The sequence below is a fragment of the Hypanus sabinus genome, unplaced genomic scaffold (assembly GCF_030144855.1).
Source record: "Hypanus sabinus isolate sHypSab1 unplaced genomic scaffold, sHypSab1.hap1 scaffold_166, whole genome shotgun sequence".
NCBI classification, from domain to species: Eukaryota; Metazoa; Chordata; class Chondrichthyes; order Myliobatiformes; family Dasyatidae; genus Hypanus; species Hypanus sabinus.
Window position 1 is genome coordinate 640,094 of NW_026779742.1, and position 15,270 is coordinate 655,363.

A 15,270-nucleotide genomic window follows, 5' to 3' on the forward strand; every position below is an offset into this window, starting at 1 on the left:
CCCTCCACGCCGTCCCATCTCACTCTCCCGGGGTCATACACAGAGTGATTATTCCTCTACACGGTCCCATCAAACACTCCCGAGGTCAGACACATAGTAATTATTCCTCTTCACGGCCCCATCAAACTCTCCCGGGGTCAGACACAGAGTGATTATTCCTCTACACGGTACCATCAAACACATCCGGGGTCAGACACAGAGTGATTATTCCTCTACACGGTCCCATCAAACACTCCCGGGGTCAGACACAGAGTGAAACTCCCTCCACGCCGTCCCATCACACACTCCCGGGGTCAGACACGGAGTGATTATTCCTCTACAACGCCCATCACACACGCCCGGGTCAGACACAGAGTGATTATTCCTCTCCGCGGTCCCATCAAACATTCCCGGGGTCAGAAACAGAGTGATTATTCCTCTACGCGGCCCCATCAAACTCTCCCGGGGTCAGACACAGAGTGAATGTTCCTCCTCACCGTCCAATCACACACTCCCGGGGTCAGACACAGAGAGATTATTCCTCTACACGGTACCATCAAACACTCCCGGGGTCAGACACAGAGAGATTATTCCTCTACCCGGTACCATCACACATTCCCGGGGTCAGACACAGAGTGAATCTCCCTCCACGCCGTCCCATCACACACTCCCGGGGTCAGACACAGAGAGATTATTCCTCTACACGGTACAATCAAACACTCCCGGGGTCAGACACATAGAGATTATTCCTCTACACGGTCCCATCAAGCACTCCCGGGGTCAGACACAGAGTGAATCTCAATCCTCACCGTCCCATAACACACTCCCGGGGTCAGACACAGTGTGAATCTCCTTCCACACCGTCCCATCACACTCTCCCGGGGTCAGACACAGAGTGATTATTCCTCTACACGGTCCCATCAAACTCTCCCGGGGTCAGACACAGAGTGAATCTCCCTCCACGCCGTCCCATCACACTCTCCCGGGGTCAGACACAGAGAGATTATTCCTCTACACGGTCCCATCAAACGCTCCCGGGGGTCAGACACAGAGTGATTATTCCTCTACACGGTCCCATGAAACACTCCCGGGGTCAGACACAGTGTGAATCTCCGTCCACACCGTCCCAACACACACTCCCGGGGTCAGACTCAGAGTTATTATTCCTCTACACGGTCCCATCAAACACTCCCGGGGTCAGACACAGAGTGATTATTTCTCTACACGGCCCCATCAAACTCTCCCGGGGTCAGACTCAGAGTGATTAATCCTCTTTACGGTCCCATCAAACACTCCGGGGGTAAGACACAGAGTGATTATTCCACTACAAGGTCCCATCAAAACTCCCGGGGTCAGACACAGAATGAATCTCCCTCCACACCGTCCCATCACACACTCCGGTGGTCAGACACAGAGTGATTAATCCTCTACACCGACGCATCACACACTCCCCTGGGCAAACACAGAGTGATTATTCCTCTGCACGGTCCAATCAAATACTCCCGGTGTCAGCCACAGAGTGATTATTCCTCTACACGGCCCATCACACTCTCCCGGTGTCAGACACAGAGTGAATCTCCCTCCACGCCGTCCCATCTCACTCTCCCGGGGTCAGACACAGAGTGATTATTCCTCTACACGGTCCCATCAAACACTCCCGTGGTCAGACACAGAGTAATTATTCCTCTTCACGGCCCCATCAAACTCTCCCGGGGTCAGACACAGAGTGATTATTCCTCTACACGGTACCATCAAACACATCCGGGGTCAGACACAGAGTGATTATTCCTCTACACGGTCCCATCAAACACTCCCGGGGTCAGACACAGAGTGATTATTCCTCTACACGGTCCCATCAAACACTCCCGGGGTCAGACACAGAGTGAAACTCCCTCCACGCCGTCCCATCACACACTCCCGGGGTCAGACACGGAGTGATTATTCCTCTACAACGCCCATCACACACTCCCGGTGTCAGACACAGTGTGAATCTCCTTCCACACCGTCCCATCACACTCTCCCGGGGTCAGCCACAGAGTGATTATTCCTCTACACGGCCCATCACACTCTCCCGGTGTCAGACACAGAGTGAATCTCCCTCCACGCCGTCCCATCTCACTCTCCCGGGGTCAGACACAGAGTGATTATTCCTCTACACGGTCCCATCAAACACTCCCGTGGTCAGACACAGAGTAATTATTCCTCTTCACGGCCCCATCAAACTCTCCCGGGGTCAGACACAGAGTGATTATTCCTCTACACGGTACCATCAAACACATCCGGGGTCAGACACAGAGTGATTATTCCTCTACACGGTCCCATCAAACACTCCCGGGGTCAGACACAGAGTGATTATTCCTCTACACGGTCCCATCAAACACTCCCGGGGTCAGACACAGAGTGAAACTCCCTCCACGCCGTCCCATCTCACTCTCCCGGGTTCAGACACAGAGTGATTATTCCTCTACACGGTCCCATCAAACACTCCCGTGGTCAGACACAGAGTAATTATTCCTCTTCACGGCCCCATCAAACTCTCCCGGGGTCAGACACAGAGTGATTATTCCTCTACACGGTACCATCAAACACATCCGGGGTCAGACACAGAGTGATTATTCCTCTACACGGTCCCATCAAACACTCCCGGGGTCAGACACAGAGTGATTATTCCTCTACACGGTCCCATCAAACACTCCCGGGGTCAGACACAGAGTGAAACTCCCTCCACGCCGTCCCATCACACACTCCCGGGGTCAGACACGGAGTGATTATTCCTCTACAACGCCCATCACACACTCCCGGTGTCAGACACAGAGTGAATCTCCCTCCACACCGTCCCATCACACACTCCCGGTGTCAGACACAGAGAGATTATTCCTCTACACGGTACCATCAAACACTCCCGTGGTAAGCCACAGAGTGATTATTCCTCTACACCGCCCATCAAACTCTCCCGGGGTCAGACACAGAGTGATTATTCCTCTACAAGGTCACATCAGATAATTCCGTGGTCAGACACAGAGTGATTATTCCTCTACACGGTACCATCACACACTCCCGGTGTCAGACAAAGAGTGAATCTCCCTGCAAATCGTCACATCACACACTCCCGGAGTAACACCCAGACTGAATCTCCCTCCACACCGTACCAACACACTCTCCCGGGTCAGACACAGACTGATTATTCCTCTACACGGTCCCATCAAACACTCCCGGGGTCAGGCACAGAGTGATTATTCCTCTACACGGTACCATCACACACTCCCGGTGTCAGACAAAGAGAGATTATTCCTCTACACGGTACCATCAAACACTCCCGTAGTCAGCCACAGAGTGATTATTCCTCTACACCGCCCATCAAACTCTCCCGGGGTCAGACACAGAGTGATTATTCCTCTACAAGGTCACATCAGATTATTCCGTGGTCAGACACAGAGTGATTATTCCTCTACACGGTACCATCACACACTCCCGGTGTCAGACACAGTGTGAATCTCCTTCAACACCGTCCCATCACACACTCCCGCGGTCAGACACAGAGTGATTATTCCTCTACACGGTCCCATCAAACACTCCCGGGGTCAGACACTGAGTGATTATTCCTCTACACGGTCCCACCATACGCTCCAGGGGGTCAGACACAGAGTGATTATTGCTCTACAAGGTCCCATCAAACACTCCCGGGGTCAGACACAGAGTGAATCTCAATCCACACCGTCCCATCACACACTCCCGGGGTCAGACACAGAGAGATTATTCCTCTACACGGTACAATCATACACTCCCGTGGTCAGACACATAGAGATTGTTCCTCTACACGGTCCTATCAAGCACTCCCGGGGTCAGACACAGAGTGAATCTCAATACTCACCGTCCCATCACACACTCCCGGGGTCAGACACAGTGTGAATCTCCTTCCACACCGTCCCATCACACTCTCCCGGGGTCAGACACAGAGTGATTATTCCTCTACACGTTCCCATCAAACACTCCAGGGGTCAGACACAGACTGATTATTCCTCTACACGGTCCCATCACACACTTCCGGGGTCAGACACAGAGTGAATCTCCCTCCACACGGTCCAATCAAACACTCCCGGGGTCAGACGCAGAGTGAATCTCAATCCACACCGTCCCATCACACACTCCCGCGGTCAGACACAGAGAGAATATTCCTCTACACGGTCCCATCAAACACTCCCGGGGTCAGACACAGACTGAATCTCAATCCTCACCTCCCATCACACACTCCCGGGGTCAGACACAGAGAGATTATTCCTCTACACGGTACCATCAAACAGTCCCGGGGTCAGACACAGAGAGATTATTCCTCTACACGGTCCCATCAATCACTCCCCTTGTCAGACACAGAGTCATTATTCCTCTACAGGGTCTCATCAAACTCTCCCGGTGTCAGACACAGAGTGAATCTCCCTCCACGCCGTCCCATCACACACGCCCGGTGTCAGACACACAGTGATTATTCCTCTACACGGTCCCATCAAACACTCCCGGGGTCAGACACAGAGTGAATCTCCCTCCACGCCGTCCCATCACACACGCCCGGGGTCAGACACAGAGTGAATCTCCCTCCACGCCGTCCCATCACACACGCCCGGGGTCAGACACAGAGTGATTATTCCTCTCCGCGGTCCCATCAAACTCTCCCGGGGTCAGACACAGAGTGATTATTCCTCTACACGGTACCATCAAACACATCCGGGGTCAGACACAGAGTGATTATTCCTCTACACGGTCCCATCAAACACTCCCGGGGTCAGACACAGAGTGATTATTCCTCTACACGGTCCCATCAAACACTCCTGGGGTCAGACACAGAGTGAAACTCCCTCCACGCCGTCCCATCACACACTCCCGGGGTCAGACACGGAGTGATTATTCCTCTACAACGCCCATCACACACTCCCGGTGTCAGACACAGAGTGAATCTCCCTCCACACCGTCCCATCACACACTCCCGGTGTCAGACACAGAGAGATTATTCCTCTACACGGTACCATCACACACTCCCGGTGTCAGACAAAGAGTGAATCTCCCTGCAAATCGTCACATCACACACTCCCGGAGTAACACCCAGACTGAATCTCCCTCCACACCGTACCAACACACTCTCCCGGGTCAGACACAGACTGATTATTCCTCTACACGGTCCCATCAAACACTCCCGGGGTCAGGCACAGAGTGATTATTCCTCTACACGGTACCATCACACACTCCCGGTGTCAGACAAAGAGAGATTATTCCTCTACACGGTACCATCAAACACTCCCGTAGTCAGCCACAGAGTGATTATTCCTCTACACCGCCCATCAAACTCTCCCGGGGTCAGACACAGAGTGATTATTCCTCTACAAGGTCACATCAGATTATTCCGTGGTCAGACACAGAGTGATTATTCCTCTACACGGTACCATCACACACTCCCGGTGTCAGACACAGTGTGAATCTCCTTCAACACCGTCCCATCACACACTCCCGCGGTCAGACACAGAGTGATTATTCCTCTACACGGTCCCATCAAACACTCCCGGGGTCAGACACTGAGTGATTATTCCTCTACACGGTCCCACCATACGCTCCAGGGGGTCAGACACAGAGTGATTATTGCTCTACAAGGTCCCATCAAACACTCCCGGGGTCAGACACAGAGTGAATCTCAATCCACACCGTCCCATCACACACTCCCGGGGTCAGACACAGAGAGATTATTCCTCTACACGGTACAATCATACACTCCCGTGGTCAGACACATAGAGATTGTTCCTCTACACGGTCCCATCAAGCACTCCCGGGGTCAGACACAGAGTGAATCTCAATACTCACCGTCCCATCACACACTCCCGGGGTCAGACACAGTGTGAATCTCCTTCCACACCGTCCCATCACACTCTCCCGGGGTCAGACACAGAGTGATTATTCCTCTACACGTTCCCATCAAACACTCCAGGGGTCAGACACAGACTGATTATTCCTCTACACGGTCCCATCACACACTTCCGGGGTCAGACACAGAGTGAATCTCCCTCCACACGGTCCAATCAAACACTCCCGGGGTCAGACGCAGAGTGAATCTCAATCCACACCGTCCCATCACACACTCCCGCGGTCAGACACAGAGAGAATATTCCTCTACACGGTCCCATCAAACACTCCCGGGGACAGACACAGACTGAATCTCAATCCTCACCTCCCATCACACACTCCCGGGGTCAGACACAGAGAGATTATTCCTCTACACGGTACCATCAAACAGTCCCGGGGTCAGACACAGAGAGATTATTCCTCTACACGGTCCCATCAATCACTCCCCTTGTCAGACACAGAGTCATTATTCCTCTACAGGGTCTCATCAAACTCTCCCGGTGTCAGACACAGAGTGAATCTCCCTCCACGCCGTCCCATCACACACGCCCGGTGTCAGACACACAGTGATTATTCCTCTACACGGTCCCATCAAACACTCCCGGGGTCAGACACAGAGTGAATCTCCCTCCACGCCGTCCCATCACACACGCCCGGGGTCAGACACAGAGTGAATCTCCCTCCACGCCGTCCCATCACACACGCCCGGGGTCAGACACAGAGTGATTATTCCTCTCCGCGGTCCCATCAAACTCTCCCGGGGTCAGACACAGAGTGATTATTCCTCTACACGGTACCATCAAACACATCCGGGGTCAGACACAGAGTGATTATTCCTCTACACGGTCCCATCAAACACTCCCGGGGTCAGACACAGAGTGATTATTCCTCTACACGGTCCCATCAAACACTCCCGGGGTCAGACACAGAGTGAAACTCCCTCCACGCCGTCCCATCACACACTCCCGGGGTCAGACACGGAGTGATTATTCCTCTACAACGCCCATCACACACTCCCGGTGTCAGACACAGAGTGAATCTCCCTCCACACCGTCCCATCACACACTCCCGGTGTCAGACACAGAGAGATTATTCCTCTACACGGTACCATCAAACACTCCCGTGGTCAGCCACAGAGTGATTATTCCTCTACACCGCCCATCAAACTCTCCCGGGGTCAGACACAGAGTGATTATTCCTCTAAAAGGTCACATCAGATTATTCCGTGGTCAGACACAGAGTGATTATTCCTCTACACGGTACCATCACACACTCCCGGTGTCAGACACAGTGTGAATCTCCTTCAACACCGTCCCATCACACACTCCCGGGGTCAGACACAGAGTGATTATTCCTCTACACGGTCACATCAAACACTCCCGGGGTCAGACACTGACTGATTATTCCTCTACACTGTCCCAACAAACGCTCCAGGGGGTCAGACACAGAGTGATTATTCCTCTACAAGGTCCCATCAAACACTCCCGGGGTCAGCCACAGAGTGATTATTCCTCTACACCGCCCATCAAACTCTCCCGGGGTCAGACACAGAGTGATTATTCCTCTACAAGGTCACATCAGATTATTCCGTGGTCAGACACAGAGTGATTATTCCTCTACACGGTACCATCACACACTCCCGGTGTCAGACACAGTGTGAATCTCCTTCAACACCGTCCATTCACACACTCCCGGGGTCAGACACAGAGTGATTATTCCTCTACACGGTCCCATCATACACTCCCGTGGTCAGACACAGAGTGATGATTCCTCTACACGGTCCCATCAAACACTCCCGGGGTCAGACACAGAGTGAAACTCCCTCCACGCCGTCCCATCACACCTCCCGGGGTCAGACACGGAGCGATTATTCCTCTACAACGCCCATCACACACTCCCGGTGTCAGACACAGAGTGAATCACCCTCCACACCGTCCCATCACACACTCCCGGTGTCAGACACAGAGAGATTATTCCTCTACACGGTATCATCAAACACACCCGTGGTCAGCCACAGAGTGATTATTCCTCTACACCGCCCATCAAACTCTCCCGGGGTCAGACACAGAGTGATTATTCCTCTACAAGGTCACATCAGATTATTCCGTGGTCAGACACAGAGTGATTATTCCTCCTACACGGTACCATCACACACTCCCGGTGTCAGACACAGTGTGAATCTCCTTCAACACCGTCCCATCACACACTCCCGGGGTCAGACACAGAGTGATTATTCCTCTACACGGTCACATCAAACACTCCCGGGGTCAGACACTGACTGATTATTCCTCTACACGGTCCCACCAAACGCTCCGGGGGGTCAGACACAGAGTGATTATTCCTCTACAAGGTCCCATCAAACACTCCCGGGGTCAGCCACAGAGTGATTATTCCTCTACACCGCCCATCAAACTCTCCCGGGGTCAGACACAGAGTGATTATTCCTCTACAAGGTCACATCAGATTATTCCGTGGTCAGACACAGAGTGATTATTCCTCTACACGGTACCATCACACACTCCCGGTGTCAGACACAGTGTGAATCTCCTTCAACACCGTCCATTCACACACTCCCGGGGTCAGACACAGAGTGATTATTCCTCTACACGGTCCCATCAAACACTCCCGGGGTCAGACACTGAGTGATTATTCCTCTACACGGTCCCACCAAACTCTCCCGGGGTCAGACACAGAGTGAATCTCAATCCACACCGTCCCATCACACACACCAAGGGTCAGACACAGAGAGATTATTCCTCTACACGGTACAATCAAACACTCCCGTGGTCAGACACATCGAGATTATTCCTCTACACGGTCCCATCAAGCACTCCCGGGGTCAGACACAGAGTGAATCTCCCTCCACGCCGTCCCATCACACACACCCGGGTCAGGCACAGAGTGATTATTCCTCTACACGGTCCCATCAAACATTCCCGGGGTCAGAAACAGAGTGATTATTACTCTACGCGGCCCCATCAAACTCTCCCGGTGTCAGACACAGAGTGAATCTCAATCCTCACCGTCCAATCACACACTCCCGGGGTCAGACACAGAGAGATTATTCCTCTACACGGTACCATCAAACACTCCCGGGGTCAGACACAGAGAGATTATTCCTCTACACGGTACCATCACACATTCCCGGGGTCAGACACAGAGTGAATCTCCCTCCACGCAGTCCCATCACACACTCCCGGGGTCAGACACAGAGAGATTATTCCTCTACACTGTACAATCAAACACTCCCGGGGTCAGACACATAGAGATTATTCCTCTACACGGTCCCATCAAGCACTCCCGGGGTCAGACACAGAGTGAATCTCAATCCTCACCGTCCCATAACACACTCCCGGGGTCAGACACAGTGTGAATCTCCTTGCACACCGTCCCATCACACTCTCCCGGGGTCAGACACAGAGTGATTATTCCTCTACACGGTCCCATCAAACTCTCCCGGGGTCAGACACAGAGTGAATCTCCCTCCACGCCGTCCCATCACACTCTCCCGGGGTCAGACACAGAGTGATTATTCCTCTACACGGCCCCATCAAACTCTCCCGGGGTCAGACACAGACTGATTATTCCTCTACACGGTCCCATCAAACGCTCCCGGGGGTCAGACACAGAGTGATTATTCCTCTACACGGTCCCATGAAACACTCCCGGGGTCAGACACAGTGTGAATCTCCGTCCACACCGTCCCAACACACACTCCCGGGGTCAGACTCAGAGTTATTATTCCTCTACACGGTCCCATCAAACATTCCCGGGGTCAGACACAGAGTGATTATTTCTCTACACGGCCCCATCAAACTCTCCCGGGGTCAGACTCAGAGTGATTAATCCTCTTTACGGTCCCATCAAACACTCCGGGGGTAAGACACAGAGTGATTATTCCACTACAAGGTCCCATCAAAACTCCCGGGGTCAGACACAGAGTGAATCTCCCTCCACACCGTCCCATCACACACTCCGGTGGTCAGACACAGAGTGATTAATCCTCTACACCGACGCATCACACACTCCCCTGGGCAAACACAGAGTGATTATCCCTCTGCACGGTCCAATCAAATACTCCCGGTGTCAGCCACAGAGTGATTATTCCTCTACACGGCCCATCACACTCTCCCGGTGTCAGACACAGAGTGAATCTCCCTCCACACCGTCCCATCTCACACTCCCGTGGTCAGACACAGAGTGATTATTCCTCTACAGGGTCCCATCAAACACTCCCGGGGACAGACACAGAGTGAATCTCCCTCCACACCGTCCCATCACACACTCCGGTGGTCAGACACAGAGTGATTTATCCTCTACACCGACGCATCACACACTCCCCTGGGCAAATACAGAGTGATTATCCCTCTGCACGGTCCAATCAAATACTCCCGGTGTCAGCCACAGTGTGATTATTCCTCTACACGGCCCATCACACTCTCCCGGTGTCAGACACAGAGTGAATCTCCCTCCACACCGTCCCATCTCACACTCCCGTGGTCAGACACAGAGTGATTATTCCTCTACAGGGTCCCATCAAACACTCCCGGGGGTCAGACACAGAGCGATTATTCCTCTACACTGTACTATCAAACACTCCGTGGGTCAGACACACAGTGATTATTCCTCTACACGTCCCATCAAACACTCCCGGGGTCAGACACAGCGTGAATCTCCCTCCACGCCGTCCCATCTCACTCTCCCGGGGTCAGACACAGAGTGATTATTCCTCTACACGGTCCCATCAAACACTCCCGTGGTCAGACACAGAGTAATTATTCCTCTACACGGCCCCATCAAACTCTCCCGGGGTCAGACACAGAATGATTATTCCTCTACACGGTACCATCAAACAAATCCGGGGTCAGACACAGAGTGATTATTCCTCTACACGGTCCCATCAAACACTCCCGGGGTCAGACACAGAGTGATTATTCCTCTACACGGTCCCATCAAACACTCCCGGGGTCAGACACAGAGTGATTATTCCTCTACAACGCCCATCACACACTCCCGGTGTCAGACACAGAGTGAATCTCCCTCCACACCGTCCCATCACACACTCCCGGTGTCAGACACAGAGAGATTATTCCTCTACACGGTACCATCAAACACTCCCGTGGTCAGCCACAGAGTGAATCTCCCTCCACGCCGTCCCATCTCACTCTCCCGGGGTCAGACACAGAGTGATTATTCCTCTACACGGTCCCATCAAACACTCCCGTGGTCAGACACAGAGTAATTATTCCTCTACACGGCCCCATCAAACTCTCCCGGGGGCAGACACAGAATGATTATTCCTCTACACGGTACCATCAAACACCTCCGGGGTCAGACACAGAGTGATTATTCCTCTACACTGTCCCATCAAACACTCCCGGGGTCAGACACAGAGTGATTATTCCTCTGCACGGTCCCATCAAACACTCCCGGGGTCAGACACGGAGTGATTATTCCTCTACAACGCCCATCACACACTCCCGGTGTCAGACACAGAGTGAATCTCCCTCCACACCGTCCCATCACACACTCCCGGTGTCAGACACAGAGAGATTATTCCTCTACACGGTACCATCAAACACTCCCGTGGTCAGCCACAGAGTGAATCTCCCTCCACGCCGTCCCATCACACACGCCCTGGTCAGACACAGAGTGATTATTCCTCTCCGCGGTCCCATCAAACATTCCCGGGGTCAGAAACAGAGTGATTATTACTCTACGCGGCCCCATCAAACTCTCCCGGGGTCAGACACAGAGTGAATCTCAATTCTCACCGTCCAATCACACACTCCCGGGGTCAGACACAGAGAGATTATTCCTCTACACGGTACCATCAAACACTCCCGGGGTCAGACACAGAGAGATTATTCCTCTACACGGTACCATCACACATTCCCGGGGTCAGACTCAGAGTGAATCTCCCTCCACGCAGTCCCATCACACACTCCCGGGGTCAGACACAGAGAGATTATTCCTCTACACGGTACAATCAAACACTCCCGGGGTCAGACACATAGAGATTATTCCTCTACACGGTCCCATCAACCACTCCCGGGGTCAGACAAAGACTGAATCTCAATCCTCACCGTCCAATAACACACTCCCGGGGTCAGACACAGTGTGAATCTCCTTCCACACCGTCCCATCACACTCTCCCGGGGTCAGACACAGAGTGATTATTCCTCTACACGGTCCCATCAAACTCTCCCGGGGTCAGACACAGAGTGAATCTCCCTCCACGCCGTCCCATCACACTCTCCCGGGGTCAGACACAGAGAGATTATTCCTCTACACGGTCCCATCAAACTCTCCCGGGGTCAGACACAGACTGATTATTCCTCTACACGGTCCCATCAAACGCTCCCGGGGGTCAGACACAGAGTGATTATTCCTCAACACGGTCCCATGAAACACTCCCGGGGTCAGACACAGTGTGAATCTCCGTCCACACCGTTCCAACACACACTCCCGGGGTCAGACTCAGAGTTATTATTCCTCTACACGGTCCCATCAAACACTCCCGGGGTCAGACACAGAGTGATTATTTCTCTACACGGCCCCATCAAACTCTCCCGGGGTCAGACACAGAGTGATTATTCCTCTACACGGTCCCATGAAACACTCCCGGGGTCAGACACAGTGTGAATCTCCGTCCACACCGTCCCAACACACACTCCCGGTGTCAGACTCAGAGTTATTAATCCTCTTTACGGTCCCATCAAACACTCCGGGGGTAAGACACAGAGTGATTATTCCACTACAAGGTCCCATCAAAACTCCCGGGGTCAGACACAGAGTGAATCTCCCTCCACACCGTCCCATCACAAACTCCGGTGGTCAGACACAGAGTGATTAATCCTCTACACCGACGCATCACACACTCCCCTGGGCAAACACAGAGTGATTATCCCTCTACACGGCCCATCACACTCTCCCGGTGTCAGACACAGAGTGAATCTCCCTCCACACCGTCCCATCTCACACTCCCGTGGTCAGACACAGAGTGATTATTCCTCTACAGGGTCCCATCAAACACTCCCGGGGTGACACAGAGTGATTATTTCTCTACACGGCCCCATCAAACTCTCCCGGGGTCAGACTCAGAGTGATTAATCCTCTTTACGGTCCCATCAAACACTCCGGGGGTAAGACACAGAGTGATTATTCCACTACAAGGTCCCATCAAAACTCCCGGGGTCAGACACAGAGTGAATCTCCCTCCACACCGTCCCATCACACACTCCGGTGGTCAGACACAGAGTGATTAATCCTCTACACCGACGCATCACACACTCCCCTGGGCAAACACAGAGTGATTATCCCTCTGCACGGTCCAATCAAATACTCCCGGTGTCAGCCACAGAGTGATTATTCCTCTACACGGCCCATCACACTCTCCCGGTGTCAGACACAGAGTGAATCTCCCTCCACACCGTCCCATCTCACACTCCCGTGGTCAGACACAGAGTGATTATTCCTCTACAGGGTCCCATCAAACACTCCCGGGGACAGACACAGAGTGAATCTCCCTCCACACCGTCCCATCACACACTCCGGTGTTCAGACACAGAGTGATTAATCCTCTACACCGACGCATCACACACTCCCCTGGGCAAACACAGAGTGATTATCCCTCTGCACGGTCCAATCAAATACTCCCGGTGTCAGCCACAGAGTGATTATTCCTCTACACGGCCCATCACACTCTCCCGGTGTCAGACACAGAGTGAATCTCCCTCCACACCGTCCCATCTCACACTCCCGTGGTCAGACACAGAGTGATTATTCCTCTACACGGTCCCATCAAACACTCCCGTGGTCAGACACAGAGTAATTATTCCTCTACACGGCCCCATCAAACTCTCCCGGGGTCAGACACAGAGTGATTATTCCTCTACACGGTATCATCAAACACATCCGGGGTCAGACACAGAGTGATTATTCCTCTACACGGTCCCATCAAACACTCCCGGGGTCAGACACAGAGTGATTATTCCTCTACACGGTCCCATCAAACACTCCCGGGGTCAGACACAGAGTGAAACTCCCTCCACGCCGTCCCATCACACACTCCCGGGGTCAGACACAGAGAGATTATTCCTCTACACGGTACCATCAAACACTCCCGTGGTCAGCCACAGAGTGATTATTCCTCTACACCGCCCATCAAACTCTCCCGGTGTCAGACACAGTGTGAATCTCCTTCAACACCGTCCCATCACACACTCCCGGGGTCAGACACAGAGTGATTATTCCTCTACACGGTCCCATCAAACACTCCCGGGGTCAGACACAGAGTGAATCTCAATCCACACCGTCCCATCACACACTCCCGGGGTCAGACACAGAGAGATTATTCCTCTACACGGTACAATCAAACACTCCCGTGGTCAGACACATAGAGATTATTCCTCTACACGGTCCCATCAAGCACTCCCGGGGTCAGACACAGAGTGAATCTCAATACTCTCCGTCCCATCACACACTCCCGGGGTCAGACACAGTGTGAATCTCCTTCCACACCGTCCCATCACACTCTCCCGTGGTCAGACACAGAGTGATTATTCCTCTACACTGTCCCATCAAACACTCCCGGGGTCAGACACAGAGTGAAACACCCTCCACGCCGTCCCATCACACTCTCCCGGGGTCAGACACACAGTGATTATTCCTCTACACGGTCCCATCAAACACTCCCGGGGTCAGACACAGAGTGAATCTCAATCCTCACCGTCCCATCACACACTCCCGGGGTCAGACACAGAGAGATTATTCCTCTACACGGTACCATCAAACAGTTCCGGGGTCAGACACAGAGAGATTATTCCTCTACACGGTCCCATCAATCACTCCCCTTGTCAGACACAGAGTCTTTATTCCTCTACAGGGTCTCATCAAACTCTCCCGGTGTCAGACACAGAGTGAATCTCCCTCCACGCCGTCCCATCACACACGCCCGGTGTCAGACACACAGTGATTATTCCTCTCCGAGGTCCCATCAAACATTCCCGGGGTCAGAAACAGAGTGATTATTCCTCTACGCGGCCCCATCAAACTCTCCCGGGGTCAGACACAGAGTGAATCTCCCTCCACGCCGTCCCATCAGACACTCCCGGGGTCAGACACAGAGTGAATCTCCCTCCACGCCGTCCCATCACACACGCCCGGGGTCAGACACAGAGTGATTATTCCTCTCCGCGGTCCCATCAAACTTTCCCGGGGTCAGAAACAGAGTGATTATTCCTCTACGCGGCCCCATCAAACACTCCCGGGGTCAGACACAGAGTGAATCTCCCTCCACGCCGTCCCATCACACACTCCCGGGGTCAGACACAGAGTCAATCTCAGTCCACACCGTCCCATCACACACTCCCGGGGTCAGACACAGAGTGATTATTCTTCTCCACG